This window comes from Mustela erminea, chromosome 2 (genome assembly GCF_009829155.1).
Source record: "Mustela erminea isolate mMusErm1 chromosome 2, mMusErm1.Pri, whole genome shotgun sequence".
NCBI lineage: Eukaryota > Metazoa > Chordata > Mammalia > Carnivora > Mustelidae > Mustela > Mustela erminea.
This window is the reverse complement of record NC_045615.1, coordinates 163,151,005-163,164,773: the sequence shown is the minus strand read 5'-3', so window position 1 is coordinate 163,164,773 and position 13,769 is coordinate 163,151,005. Positions and strand designations below refer to the sequence as shown.

The window sequence follows — 13,769 nt, the reverse complement described above, 5'->3', positions numbered from 1 at the left end:
TTCATACCTTCTTTTCAAACTATTCCAATGAATACAAGATGAAGGAGAGCTTCCAAATTCATTTTATGAGTCCAGAATCACCCTAATGCCAAAAATCAGATAATGACACTACCACAAAAGAGAACTATAGGCCAATATCTCTGACAAACATAGATGTAAAAATCTTCAACAAAACATTAGCAAACCAAATCCAACAATACATGGAAAAAAATAAATGATTCACCATGATCGAATGGAATTTTTCCCCAGACGAAAGGCTGGTTCAATATTCACTAATCAGTCAACATGATACATCACATCAACAAAAGGGAGGGTCAAAAAAAATCATTTCAATACATGCAGAAAGAGCATGACAAAAGATAATATCCACTCATAATTAAAACATTCAATAAAATAGGTTCAGAGAAAACATACCTTAACATAATAAAGGCCATATATGAAAAACCCAGAGTAACATCATAGTCAATGGTGAAAAACTTAAAAGAGTTTTTCCCCTAAGATCAGGAACAAAGCAAGGATGTCCACGCTTATCACTTTTATTCAACACAATACTGGAAGTCCTAGCCACAGAAGAAAAGAAAAAGAAATAAAAGGCATCAAAATTGGCAAGGAAGTGAAACTTTTATTATTTGCAGATGACATGATACTATATACAGAAAACCTTAAAGACTGCACTAAAAAACTACCAGAATTAATAAATTCAGTGAGGTCATAGATACAAAATCAATATACAAAAACCTGTTGCATTTCTATACACTAATAATGAAGCAGCAGAAAGAGAATTAAGAGCATAGTCTTATTTACAAGTACACCAGAAATAATACCTAGAGAAAACTGAACAAAGGGAGTGAATGACCTATATTATGAAAACTATAAAACACTGAAGAAAGAAACAGAAAATGACACCAAAAAATGGAAAGATATTCCATGCTAATATATTAAAAGAACAAATATTGCTAAAATGTCCATACTACCCAAAGCAATCTACAAATTCAATATAATCTTATCAAAACACCGATGCATTTTTCACAGAGCTAGAACTAATAATCCTGAAATTTGAATGGAACCAACAAAACACTCTGAATAGCCAAAGCAATCTTGAAAAATAAGAACAAAACTGTAGGTATTGCAATCCCAGACTCCAAGCTATACCGCAAAGCTGAAGTAATCAAAACAGTATGGTACTGGTGTGAAAACAGACACAGAGATCAATGGAACAGATTAGAAAACCCAGAAATAAACCCATAGTTATATGGTCAATTAATCTTTGAGAAAGGAGCCAAGAACATACAGTGGGAAAAGGAAAGTCTCTTCAACAAATGATGCTGGGAAAACTGGACGGCTACATGCAATGAATGAAACTGGACCACTTTCTTATGCCACACACAAAAATAAGCTCAAAATGGAATAGGACCTAAATGTGAGACCTGGAACCATTAAAATCCTAGAAGAGAGCACAGGCAGCCATTTCTCTGACACCAGTGGTAGCAACATTTTTCTAGATAAGTCTCTTGAAGCGAAGAGAACAGAAGCAAAAATAAACTATTAGGACTACATCAAAATAAAAAGCTTCTGCACAGCAAAGGAAACAATCAATAATACCGAAAGACACCTACCGAATGGGAGAAGATTTGTAAATGTCATATCTGATAAAGGGTTAGTATCCAAAAATACTAAGAAGTATACAACTCAATACCAAAAAAACAAGCAATCCAATTAAAAAATAAACAGAAGAGATGAACAGATCTTTCTCAAAAGAAGACACACAGATGGCCAACAGACACATGAAAAGACATGACTCATCATCAGGGAAATGCAAATCAAAGCCACAATGAGATACCAACTCACACCTATCCAAACATCTAACATCAAAAACACAAGAAACAAGCATTGGCCAGGATGTGGACAATAACGAGCCCTCCTGTACTTTTGGTGGGAAGGCAAACTGGTGCAGCTATTGTGAAAAAAAGTATGAAAGCTCTTTAAAAAATTAAAAATATAATTACCTATGATCTAGCAATCGCTCTGCTGGATATTTAACCCAAGAATATGAAAACAACTAATTCAAAGTGCTAAATCCACTCCTATGTTCATTGCAGCATTATTTACAATTTATGGAATTACGTTACGGAAGCAGCCCCAGTGTCCACGGACAGAAGAATGCATAAGGAAGAAGTGGCATGTAAAATACACAAAGGAATTCCCAAATTTGCTATTAAGAACAGGACTTTTTAAAATTGATATGTAAAATACACTACATGCAATTTTCACATTTGTCCTTTTATATCCTCATTTTTAATATTGGGACTTCCAACATACTAAAGCCTTTTTACTCAATTTGATAATTCCTTGCCTTCAACATTGCTGGCATCCGTGTCACTCTTACAGATCTTCTTTATTCTAAAGCAGCTTATAAACATTTGCTTATACCTTTGTGAGCACAGAGGTTATGGGCACGTGCCACCAGCACTCCACAGTGCAGACAGAAATGGGGGTTGTCAAGGGGAAGCTGTTAAGCAGAAGAGCACAGCCCCTCTCCAACTCTCCACTCTCAGTGTCCACAGCTCAGGTCTATGTGCACATGGCTAACATTCCAGCAGACAGGGAATGTGAGTCAGCAATACTTCATGGATTCGTGAGTCTCAGGGAAGGGAAACCTATGTGATCTCTAACAGTGAAGACCACCTTATCAGAGACTGGCCTTGTTGGAAAGGGGGAGCCTCTGGGCCCCGGGAACTGTTCTGTTGAACTAACTCAGACTGCTAAGCCAGCTCTCTGTGAAGCAACTGAAACAGAAAGAGACTAGCTACCAGGGCTACAGGATTGTCTCCCCTCAACCTAAATCAAATGGTTGATTGTTTTTTATATTTAAACTTTTATCCTGGAATTCTCTGGCATAAGGCAAAAATCTGATATTTGATCTCCAGAAAAAAATTTCTCAGTAGTTGTACTGATTTTTCACTTAGTTCTCCTGAACTTTAGAAGAAATGACATCATTGTCCACTACTGAACCCTTGGACTCTTCCTTTCCATGTTTATATGTTTTATTTATTTACTTCAGGACTCTGCGGAGCTAGGAGTGGTACAAAAGTCCTCTCCACAGAATGGAGCTTCCTGTAGGCTGACTGTTCCAAATTCTCTCCTGGAGAAGGAAGACAGTGACGGCAAGCCCGTTTGTCTCCTCCTACTCCACTGATCTGGTACATACTTCTCTACTTGAGAATCAATGTCGTTTTCTTTCTTTTCTTACTATGTTATGTTATTCACCATACATTTCTCATACTGTCTCACTTTAGAATATTCTCTCAATCAGTTCCAAGTTTAACTGAGGAACAGAGAAGTCATACATGATGTCTTCAAATGCCAACATTATTTATTATTTATTCACACCACTTACACTTCAAATGCACAAAACATGGTATGTTTCCTATCATGAAAAATTCATCCAATGAAAAATTTTAGTAACTATCCAAACTAAGTAAACTTAAAATTTAGGCAAAAATAAATCATAGTAGCACAAATTTTCCACATCAAATAATGCCATATGAGAAAATGCTGAGGTTAGAGGCTTAAATTGATTTATGATTTACACATATTTTTTGGTTAGTGGGATGGTTATAATAAGCTTCACCTCTTTGAGTCTCAATTTGATCATACATACACTAAAAATAATATAACATTTTAAGTTTCTCCTAGTTTCTTCTCATCAGCCATCTGAAAAGGCTGCAACTTTCTATAACCCTCCCATGTGTAAGTCTTGGAAATGATTAATATTTATTAAACACTCACTAAGTACAGACAGCACAGTCACATACTCCATCTCATGTAAAGCCTTCCATAAGTCAACGCGCGGGAGCCATTGTCAGCCTCATTCCACAGCCTGGGAAACTGAGGCTCAGGAAGCATGTACTGTTTTCCCAAAGTGCTCCAGCTGGTAAATATCAGAGCTCAACCATGAATCTAAAAATCTCACTCCAGAGCCTACTATCTTCACCACAGATTAAATCTAAATTTATTAGATACCTCCTCCATATATTTTGGATACCCAGAACCAGTTCTTTGGGAGATTTCCACTTTAAAAATGGAATTTTTCAGTGGTGAAAAGACAACCACAATATGCAACAACTGGTATGAAAACCACAGTAGAGACTTGATGAAACATTGTTAATTTTGCCATGTTTTACAGCTATACGGACTTTGAGACAAGTTCGTTTCTCATTTCAAGCCTCCTAATAGCACAGGGAGTCTACTCTGTATTATCATACACTGTATTTGGAAAATAATTTACACTGTCAAAGGAGAAAACAGACTTAAACAGAAGGTGATTAAATGTTTGAAAATAATTCGGGGTAATATGCTATTGAAGCAATTCCAAGAAGTGACATGGATGTAATATAAGAACTACATCAGAGCTCCAGGATTTAGCAAAAGGGTAAGAGGGGAGTTCATTCATGTAGAGGAAGAGAAAATTTTCTTTGGACTAGTTATATCAGATAATATGTTTGTTTAAGGAAAAACAAACAGGTGGGAAAAAGTTCTGCATGCCTAACGTGGAAGGAAAGCATATTTGTGCCTAATACATTGCAGAAACTTTTTAATACAGCTCATTCTTTCAAAAATATTACCCACCACAGTGGCCAAGGTCAGTCTGAATTTAGGTAATCTGCTATATATAAGTGCAGATCACATACGTTAAACTAATCTCAGAGGTATTTGACACCCTGTCTTTCGAAAATATTTTCTCTGTTTATTATTCATGGATTACTAATTTTTCCCTTTGAGATCTGGTAATCTTTAGCTTTTTGTTTTGTTTTGTATCACAATTTCAAGTGTATAACATCCAAGTTTCCTACTGATAATCAACAACGTTCATTCCTTCATTGCTAAAGGCACATATTATGATTGGGTTGCATGCCTTATAAAAGCACTACTGTAAATGTTTCAGGAATAAACGATCCCTTACAACCTAAACACAAGTTTCAGACCTCAAAGACTTCCTGGGAGTGTAACAGTAGCAGCTTGCAAGATCAGGAGCAGCAGTACCTCATTCTGTATGAAATTCATAATAACGTGATCATGAGGAGCACCTAAGAGAGTTTTGAGTCTGTATTCATTGTTAACAGGGGTTCTGAAATTCAGTACCTCTGTAATTTTAAAGTCACATTTTCTGGACTGTGAAAGAAAACGGGACCGGAGATAAGGAAATTCATTTCCTAGACCCCTCTGGGCCACTAACTCTATGGCTTACCCTCTAAGAGACCCCGTGTTCTTACCTCTGATTACCAATTCTACCTACAACAGTACAGAACCAAAGGTGGTTCACAGGACATGAACGTTAGGCACGTGACTGTAAAAAGCCAAATATCATCACTCACTGCTAGTGAAGAACTTAGAAAAGCATCTTGCAACAACTTATGGGGGGGGTGTCTTAAACCGTAAAATCACAGGATATGATTTGGGAAAAAGTTATTAAGGAAATGGAGATTATAGAGATGTGGATTCAACAGCAATGTAGGGGACAGACCTAGAGATCATATATAAGGTAAGCTGGCTGGGATCCCCGACTCTCTTTATGCCCTTTGTAACATCTAAACCAGTGCATTGTATAAAATAAGTGCTTCGTAAATGTCGCAACTGAAATGAACATGTACTTCAGAGATTCTTTCCTTTCTCAGTTTCGCTAAACAAAAACTACTGTGCACGAAGTTTATGCTTTCACACAGTTGAGCTTGGCTAGAGGCCAAGTATGACTTTTGGGCATGCATCACACCATTTTGTGGAAAGTCCTTTTTGCATAAGTGAAATAAATGGACATTGGAAGTAATTTCTTCTGACAAGATTGAGGGCAAGATTCCAGGATCAGGTGCCCCCCTCAAGACCGTATGAAGTGAGAATTCAAAGAAAGATGTCTTTTTTCAAGATTTCCTCCTAGAAAAACAGGAAATATGACCTGGGTGACTGAAGGTTAGATATAATTGAATAGCTTTTCTTGAACAAAGTTTGGAATTGGGAGCGATGTCAGCTGAAGGAGGTCGGTCTCTCCCACACCCTCAGAGACTTCTGGATATGGTCCCATAATATCCAGAATTTGCTGTCACTTGTTTATCAAACCCACAAACATTGAATGCAACAGAGAGACAGCAAACATGCTGAATTAATTATTGAAGATTCCAAAATATTGGGAGAAGCTAGGACAAATGATCTGAGTAACATGAAAACGTCACAGAATGTTGAAGAAAAAATGTAAATTGCTGCTTTTACTAGCAAACTAACCAATTCCTTTAGTGTGGAATGAAGGGCTTGGCTTAATAATTCATACTAAAAAGATGAGGTTCCGGTTTACCATTTAATTTATATTCTGACTTGACTGTGGCATAAGCCAATGCAATCATGGGACACACCACTACAGGCAGAACATAGATGACAGAAATCTATAGTACACTATGGTCTGTATTAGTGTACTGTACTCTACCTACACTGTCATATAGCAAAGCAATGATTCTGGTTTGGGGTCCCATAGTGGAGTGTCCGTGGGCTCCCTCTTCAGGTTCTTCTCAACCTGTGCTCACTTATTCAGCAATAGTATCCAATCTCATAGCTTTAAGGACCATCTGTACACTCAACACTCCCCAAATCTCAGCTTTGATTTACACTCCCACTCTGAAGTCCAAATTTTTATATCCATGCCTACTTAACATCTTTGCTAGGCTGTGCAGTAAGTGGAATTTCATTTCTACTTCACACCACACAAACACAAAAAATTGTAGGTAAAAAAAAATACATCTAAATATAAATAATAAAACAATAAAATTTCTAGAAGTTAGCATAAGAGTATATATTTGTGATCTTGGGACAGCAAAGAATTTTTTAAATATATTTTTAAAGTATTTTACTTATGTATCAGAGAGACAGAGACAGAGAGCACAAGCAGGGGGAGCAGCAAAGGCAGAGGAGAAGCAGGCTCCCCACTGAGCAAGGAGCCCAATGCGGGACTCAATCCCAGGACCTGAGCCAAAGGGAGATGCTTAATTGACTGAACCACCAGGTGGACCGACAGCAAAGATATGTTTAACATATCTTCTATATCTTCTATGCTGATATGTTTAACAGCATAGAAAAAGCCCTACCTATAAAGGGAAAAAAAAAAACTAATAAATTGTACCACATTAAAATTAGGAACTTCCCTTAGTAGATCATGTTGAAGTAGAGCTAGAGAAAATATTCCTAAATAAAATATTCCCATATAAACAGTTTTAATCCTGAATATATGGAAAACACCTTAATTTTTAAAACGGTAAAAACATGGTAAAAAAAAAATGGACAAAAGTCTTCACTAGACATTTCTCAAAAGAGGATATCCAAATGACCAATGAACATGTGAAGGCCTCATCAGTAATCAGCAAATTTAAGGCACAATGAGATAATATCACATACTAAAATATCTAAAATCAAGAATTCAAATACCAAATGTTAATGAGACTATGAAGCAATGGGGGCTCTCATACATGGTTACTGGGAATACAAGTTGCTCAATTTACTTTGGAAAGTGGCATTATCTACTAACATTGAACAAAAACATACACTATGACCTAACAATTTTACTTGTAACTACATATCCAATGGAAAATCATGTGTATATCCAAATAAGGATACGTATGAGAATGTTCACAGCACCATTATTCAGAGCAGCCCAAAACTATAAACAATCCACTCTCCATAAATAGTAAAACTGAAAAATAAATTGTGTTATCATACAATGGAAAACCTCAGAAATGCAATAATATTTACCACAATACACACAATAATATGAGTGACTCTTAAAATATTGCATTAAAGAAGTCAGACAATATGGTTTTATTTATATCAAATTTCAAAAGTGACAAAACTATTCTATGGTGTTAGAAATTAGAATAGTGATTATGTTTGGGAGTAGGAAAGTAGTGACTAAGTGGTCAGGAACATGGCTTATTGGATTATCTATGATGTTCTTTTTTTACAATTTGGAAGTATTCATCAAATGGTTTGTTCCCTTTATGGTAATTTATGAGGCTGCTCACTTACGAGTTGTGTATTCTTCTTTGTATGCTATCCTTTGATTTTAAAAAGTTTTAAGGGATATTGAAAATTGGGGAGTATCAAAAAGAAATTCAGAATATGAGGGACGCCTGGGTGGCTCAGTGGGTTAAGCCGCTGCCTTCGGCTCAGGTCATGATCTCAGGGTCCTGGGATCGAGTCCCGCATCGGGCTCTCTGCTCAGCAGGGAGCCTGCTTACTTCTCTCTCTCTCTCTCTCTCTCTGCCTGCCTCTCTGTCTATTGTGATCTCTCTCTGTCAAATAAATAAATAAAATCTTTTAAAAAAAAAAAAAGAAATTCAGAATATGAAAGCTTATATACTGATTGAAAAATTTTTAAAAGTTAACTTCAAAACACTCAGAAAATTTAGAAGGAAAAAAATGAAAGCTATCTTCAAAAATCACAGAGTGGCAGCAGCATTATTTTATATTGCTCCAGAGGATGAGTTAGTGGAAGAAGGCAGGTTTTTCCCAGCACAGTCAATTATCAGAAATCTCGGAAATAGAAATAACCTACAAAGAAATGAGCTACCTAACACTGAAAACATTTAAACTATTTTAACAGAGGCTGCATGGTCATTTGCCAGAGAGCTGAAAAAGGAATTCCCAGTTGGAAAAGAGGCTAAGAGATAAACTCTGCTCTCTCCAATTATAAGACGGTCTGGTCCGTGCTGCAATCGGTGTTAACTATACCTGTCCTTCCTTCCTTTCCATTTCACTCCCTCTCTCCCTCTCTTGACTCTAAAAATGTAATAATACAAAATGAGACTTATTTTTAAATGAGATCTTTTATTTTCTCAATTCTATTTCATCCAGGTGAATCACACGAAGACCTGCAAGTGGGATGGGCCCCTGCCCGGGGGCCACAGAGAGAGTGCTAAGTATTTCACACCCTGCCAACTCCACTTCCCCCAAAGGAGAAAGTATTTTGGAACTCGATGTTCTTCCTCCCCAAATATTTTTCCAAGAATCTTGGAGAACTCCGTCATCTCAGAAAACACATAAGAAAATGTGCGCATAATTTCCCTTAGTAGATAACTTAACTATTTCATACCTGATTACAGATGCCAAAGTGGTATGCATTATCTGTTTAATGACAGTTCCGTATCTTAGGTCTACAGAAACCCCCCAAACAACAGCACTTTATTGAATTTTATATTCATTTTGACATACTAGTTTCAAATTCTTGACAGGTCACTTTATTTGATCAGTCTTTATCCCAATCCAATAAAGTACAAAAAGGATTTGCATCCAAAAGTCACCTTAGTACTGGCTTCTCAAATAGCATCTATTGCCAAGCAACAAATACATATAAAATATTAAACAACCCTCCCAAATATAGTGCCCAAAGGGTTCCTATTATCATTGGGTACACATGTTACTTCTCCTGTTTTTCCTAAAAATCTTTAAAATATGGAAAAATCTGCTTTACCAAAAATGACATTAATAAATAACAAACTTTTTATATACACACATATAAACTGCACATACACATGAACATATTATGCTTACATCAAACATTAGATTCTTGGTAATAAGAATATAGTGACAAAATTCTGCTTTAAAAAAAATAAAGATCGGGGGCGCCTGGGTGGCTCAGTGGATTAAAGCCTATGTCTTCAGCTCAGGTCATGACCTCAGCATCCTGGAATCCTGCCCTGTGATGGGGCTCTCTGCTCAGCGGGGGAGCCTGTTTCCTCCTCTCTCTCTGCCTGCCTCTCTGCCTACTTGTGATCTCTCTGTCAAATAAATAAAATCTTTAACAAAATTTAAAAATAAAGATCTGTAATTATTGAGAATTAAAATATATCTAGCATCACTGGGACACCTGGGTAGCTCAGTCAGTTAAGCATCCGACTCTTGATTTCGGTCAGCTCAGGTCATCATCTCACGTGTCATGAGATCAAACCCTGCCTTGGGCTCACACTGAACGTGGAGCCTGACTAAGACTCTCTTTCTCCCTCTCCCTCTGACCCCCCACCACAGCTCTCTCTAAAAAATAAACAAATAAGTCCTCTAAAAATTAAAAAAGTATATACCTAGCATTATTAACAAAAAAGCTGCCGGCACAGTTGAGCTTATTCCTGGAGGAAGAAAAGAAGAAGGGAGGCAAGGAGAAGGAAAAGTACTGCAGCCAAGAAGAAAATCAGCTTCATCAGCTAACCCCCAGAGAAGCTCAGCTCTGAGAAACTGCAGTCGCAGAGAAGGCAAGGAGTGAGAAGTAGGGCCAAGAAGGTCAATCAAACACACACTTCATCTGCATGGATAGAATTAATCAATAGCCCAAAAGCCATACCCCTCAAACAGCCAGACAGAAGATTAAAGATTACTACTTAGAGAAACTAAACCCCTGAAGAGATTGAGAGCATGTGCTTGGTGTCACACAGCAAAGTCTTCTTCATTTAAGGAGGTCTCTGTTTCCTGGAAAAGGTTAATGAAAAGCCTATCAGAGCTCACAGTCAACTTTTATCTTCCCTTTTTTAAAAAATATGGATGAATAACCAAGGATCACTAGACATTTGAGAAAAATCTTGCAACAAATACATACAAAAAAAGATTTACCCTGGAAGACACAGAAATAATTTAGGAAACAGAAAGTTAACTAACAGAACAAAACAAAAAATTCTAGTCTCCTCAGAAATCACTTAAGAACACAATACTAGGGAGAAAGCACATTAGCTAACGTGATGTAGCTGTTCAGCCTGTTCATCTCAAATGATAAGACCATGACAGAAAAGGAATAAGAGGGATGGGTAATCAAAATTAATAAATTAATCTCAAAGAATGAGGCAATCTTAGAAACTAGAAAATGTCCAACTATTTGAAAACTAAAAAATTTTAGATAATTCATGGGTCAAAAAGAAATCAAAAGGGAAATCAGAAAGTAATCTATACTGTGTAAAAAATAAATCGCATGAAAATGAAAAAAATGACATACCAAAACATCTGGTGGAACTAAAACAGTGTTTAGAGCAAGAGTATAGCTCTAAAAATCTATGTTAGAAAATAAGTCACAAATAAAAAACCTAAACTTTCATCTTAAGAAACAAGAGCAAATTAAACCCAAAGTGAGAAGAAAAGAAATAATAAAAAGCAAATGTCAATGATATAAACAACACAAAATCAATAGAAAAGATCAATGAAGCTAACAGCTGGTTCTATGAGAAGATCAATAAAATTGATAAACCTAGGCAAGACAGCTCAGGAAAAAAGAGATGATAGAAATCACCAACATCAGGAATGATACAGATAGACAGACAGGCAGAGAGATACATGGAATACTATGCAGCCATCAAAAAATGAAATCTTGCCATTTGCAACAACATGGATGGAACTAAAGGGTATTATGCTAAGTGAAATAAGTCAATCAGAGAAAGAAAATTATCATATGATCTTGCTGATATGTGGAATTTAAGAAACAAGGCAAAAGATCATGGGAGAAGAGAAGAAAAAATGAAATGGGATGAAACTAGAGAGGGAGTCAAACCATAAAAGATTTTAATCTCAGGAAACAAACTGATGGTTACTGGAGTAGAGGGGGGTGGGGGGATGGGCGGCTGGGTGACAGACACTGGGGAAGGTATAAGCTATGGTGAGCACTGTGAATTGTGTAAAAGTGATGAACCACAGACCTGTACCCCTGAAACATATAATACATTATGTGTTAATTAAAATATAATAATAATAAAAGAAATCACCAATATCAGGAATGAAAGTGGGTGTCACTATAGATCCTACAGACATTACAATGATAAAGGAATGCTATGAATAGCTTTATGCCAAGTAACATGACAAGTTATAAGTAACAACACAAAGTAGGCATTCAACAAAAGACAACTATCTTAATTAAAATTGTTAACACTGCAAAAGTTGGTTAAATATGAAGAGGAACAGATTTTGAAAAAAAAATGAGTGAAAGATAAACTGACACATCTGAGATTTCCCCCATCTCTCAAGAACCAAGGCAGAATACAAATGTATTTGGCCCTTATGCCAAATCAAGCAGGTATTCTTGCTAACTTAACTATAATGAAGACATCAGTTCAAATCTACTCCCTCCCCTTAAACCTCTCTCCCCAGGATTAGTAAAAATAGAGACCAGAAATGGTCAGATATGTTGAATTGGTCCAATGAAAAGCACCTGCCAACATACACATTTTTTTTCATCTAAAGGAACACAACACTTGATGGAGGAAGGTGGGCGGGGGATGGTCTAAACGTGTGATGGATATTAAGGGGGGCATTTGTTGTGATGTGCAGTGAGTGTTATATTATGTGATGAATCACTAAATCCTACACCTGAAAGCAATTTTACCATATATGTTAACTAACCAGAACTTAAATGAAAAATTGAAATTAAAAAAAATAAGGAACACAAACTGTTAAGTCCCAGCTGTAAAATATACTGTTCCCCTGGGACTCAGGAGTGGGAGACAAAAATGGGAAGGCTCAACTGCATTTTCTTTCCACTACAGCATCTAAACAGAATACTGTTTCCAAAGCTTGGCTGTCAAAATCAGTTAATTAATTCATGGCACACTGGAGTTAAAGAGAAAAAGAGAAATCAACATGATTGCTAAATTTTTGTTTGTGATCAAAACCTTGCTGAGATCATACATACCAACCTCTTGAAGTACTAAATATTCATTTGGGAAATATTCATTTGGGAAATCAAAAGAAAAATCCTTTGAATATGATGCAATATAATTTTCTCCTAATAATACAAACATTAAATTAGAACGTTAGTTATTACAAATTTCTGCCAACTTCACCATCACGTTTTGCAAATCAGATTGAGCAATAATGTTCATAAAGAGTAATCATAGCTATAGTCTCCTTATTGCTCTGGAGCTCAGCTCTGTTATTCATTACAGCACAGTCAACGTCTCCTCTGACAGCTCATTTTCACTAGAATCTTTCTGATGAGGACCACTGGTAGTTTGAGGAGGTGAAACTCTTTGTTGACAGAAAATCTATTTAATTCTTTGATTTCTAATAAAATATTTCATGTATTGAGAACCTTTCTTTTCCCATTGCTTGTTTTGTATCATTCACAATTTGAAAGCCATTGTGTTTGTTAACATTAGGCAGCCAGAAGTTTTTTCTTAAAATTTATGCACTTGAAGAAAAAAAATATTACTATTATATTGCCTCAAAGATCAAATACTCTTATGAATACACATGGCCACTATTACACATGCCTAAATCCACAACAATCTGTAAATGTTCCAGTTATCTGGAGTAGCACATTTTTTAATTTCATTTAACATGAGATAAAATTTCATTTAATTTCATTAACATGAGATAACTCCAGTTATCTGGAGTAGCAAATTTTTAAATTTCATTAACATGAAACATTCGAAAAGTTAAAACCCTTATGTAATTACCACAATCATCATATCCCACAATTTTATACTTTATTGGACCCACTGTACTTGGATTTTCTCCAAAATTTTTAGGAATTTTTCAACAGTTCTTGGTTGACCTTTAAGTTGCTGTTTGAAAATAAAGTATACAGAACTGGATTTAGACGAAGCATGAATTTATAGGCTCTAATTCAATCAATGCTTTCTGTGGTTTGTTCTGGATGGAATTGGAAGCAATTGTTCTCACAAAAGGATTCTGCTGAATGATTAACCTCTCTGTATTAGAGATAAACCTTACTAATTTTAAGGTTGTAGGTAAGATTCCCTTGC

The 13,769-nt window shown here is 36.1% G+C and overlaps 1 protein-coding gene across 2 annotated transcripts in view; it reads right to left on the bottom strand.

The window, feature by feature from the left end:
- CFAP299 (cilia and flagella associated protein 299) overlaps nt 1–13,769 on the bottom strand; it is a 615,785-nt gene that overhangs the window by 357,761 nt on the left and 244,255 nt on the right. The window lies entirely within an intron of this gene.